This window comes from Apium graveolens, chromosome 9 (assembly GCF_009905375.1).
Source record: "Apium graveolens cultivar Ventura chromosome 9, ASM990537v1, whole genome shotgun sequence".
In the NCBI taxonomy this organism is placed as follows: Eukaryota; Viridiplantae; Streptophyta; class Magnoliopsida; order Apiales; family Apiaceae; genus Apium; species Apium graveolens.
In genome coordinates, this window is record NC_133655.1 from 41,449,051 (window position 1) to 41,451,406 (window position 2,356).

The window sequence follows — 2,356 nt, forward strand, 5'->3', positions numbered from 1 at the left end:
CCATGGGAATGCATTCAAATACTGTATCTGCTCTTCCCCTTCTTCATCTTCACTATCAAAATCCCCCGTTAAGGCTCTTTCTAAGGCGTCAGTCCTTACTAAGTGATCAAGCTCCGAAGTCACTACAGAGTCGACCAACTTCACTTTAAAGAACTCCTTTTCATCAGTGGGGAATTTCATTGCATTGAACATATTAAACGTGACATCCTAACCTTGAACTCTCATGGTTAGTTCACCCTTTTACACATCGATAAGAGTTCGGCCCATAGCTAGGAATGGTCTTCCCAAGATAATGCGAATATTCTTATCCTCCTCAAAGTCTAGAATGATGAAATCAGCAGGGAAGATGAGTTTATCCACCTTAACCAAGATATCCTCCACCACTCCTCGCGGATAAGTGATGGAATGATCTGCCAACTACAAAGACATGTTCACAGGTTTTGGATCAGGTAGTCCATGTTTCTTGAAAACGGACAAGGGCATCAGATTGATGCTAGCTCCCAAGTCACACAAACAGTTGTCAAATGACAGATTGCCAATGGTGCAAGGTATCGTGAAGCTTCCTGGATCTTTAAGCTTAGGAGGTAGTTTCTATAGTAGCACATCACTGCACTCTTCCGTTAGATCAACGGTTTCAAACTCCTCAAGTTTTAGCTTCCAAGATAGAATACCCTTCATTAATTTAGCATAGCTCGACATCTGTTCTAGAGCTTCAGCAAAATGTATGTTAATGTGCAACTTCTTGAAAACCTCCAAAAACTTTGTAAATTGCTTATCGAACTTCTGCTTCTGAAGACTTTTAGGATATGGCAAAGGTGGGTAGACCGGTTTATCCCCTGCATTACCCTCGAGAGGATTGATTTCAACAACTTTCTTTATCGGTTCCACCTCGGCATCCTTATACATAAATTTTTCATCTACACTCTCATTTTCTGGATTTTGGAAAAGGTGTAGATGCACCTGCATTCTGAATAGAATCTTCAGAATCTTCATTTTGTTGAATTTGGGGGCTCGTGACCTTTCCAGACCTCAATGTGATTGCCTTCAAATGCTCCTTGACTTCCCTCTTTCTTGGATTAGCTTCGGTATCACTAGGAAGAGTTCCTGGTTGACGGTTCAATAAAGCATTGGCAATTTGCCCTATTTGATTCTCCAGTATCTTGATAAAAACCGCTTGGCTTTTGCACATAAGTCTCAACTTATCCAATTCATATTTTTCATTAGTAGATTGGCCGACACTTCCATGCGGTTTTTGTTGAAGTTGGAATTATTTTCTTGGTGCATACTGTTGTTGAAAACCTGGAGGGTTGAATTGCTTTGCTCCAAACTGCTGATAAGGCTATTGTACCACATTCCAATTATTGCTCCAGCTGAAGTTAGGATGGTTGCAGTTGTTAGGATGATAAGTGGCAGGAACTGGTTGCTGCGACCTCTGAAAGTTGCTCATGAACTGAGTTGATTCACTAGATATAGCATACTGCTCCATGTCATGTGCACCGGCACAAAGCTCACAAACACTTATGATCTGATTAACTCCATAGTTAGCCAAAGAATTCACTTTCATCGTTAACGCCTTTAGTTGAGTAGTTATAGCCGTAGTTGTATCCACCTCCATAATTCTTGCCATATTTCCTTAAGGTAGTCTCTGATTTGGGTTCTCATATTCATTAACAGCCATAAATTCAATTAGCTCATAAGCTTCATTATAGCTCTTAGCGCATAAGGCTCCACCTGATGCTACATCGAGCATAGGTCTGAACTGTGCTCCCAAACCATTATAAAAGTAATTGATAATCATCCAATCAGGCATTCCATGATAAGGACACTTAATAAACATCTCCTTATAGCGCTCCCAAGCCTCACACAAAGATTCTCCCGATTGCTGCGCAAATTGAGTAAGAGAGTTCCTGATTCCAGCTATCTTCGCCATAGGGAAGAATTTAGTAAGAAACGTCTGAGCAAGATCTTCCCAAGTAGTGATAGAACCTGCTGGTAGAGAATGTAACCAGCACTTAGCTTTATCCCTCTAGAAAAAGTGTAACGCCCCCAAATCCGGGGTCAGAGGATTTGGTCGTCACGATGAAACCTCAATCCAAATTAACCTGTTTAATCAAAATGCAAATGCCAACAGACGATATTTATCATTTATGACCCCAAACTAATCCAAGATCTTTTAAGGTTACAGTTCTAGAAACAAGAATTCCAAATTTCACTTTTAAAACTCTTTTTAATAATTCAAAACCTTAAAACTTAACCCGCAAGTATAACTTCGAAAAAAAGTATACTAGGCCCAACTATAATAACACAACTATACTATAATATAATATAAACAACTTTACATAACAAAACTTACACT

At 39.6% G+C, this 2,356-nt stretch overlaps 1 non-coding gene across 1 annotated transcript; it reads left to right on the forward strand.

Moving 5' to 3' along the window:
• The first annotated feature begins 1,808 nt into the window (after window positions 1-1,808).
• On the forward strand, window positions 1,809-1,915 carry LOC141688540 (small nucleolar RNA R71). The gene has a single exon (XR_012561976.1). It is a non-coding gene; the product is annotated as a small nucleolar RNA R71 (small nucleolar RNA).
• Window positions 1,916-2,356: the final 441 nt, after the last annotated feature.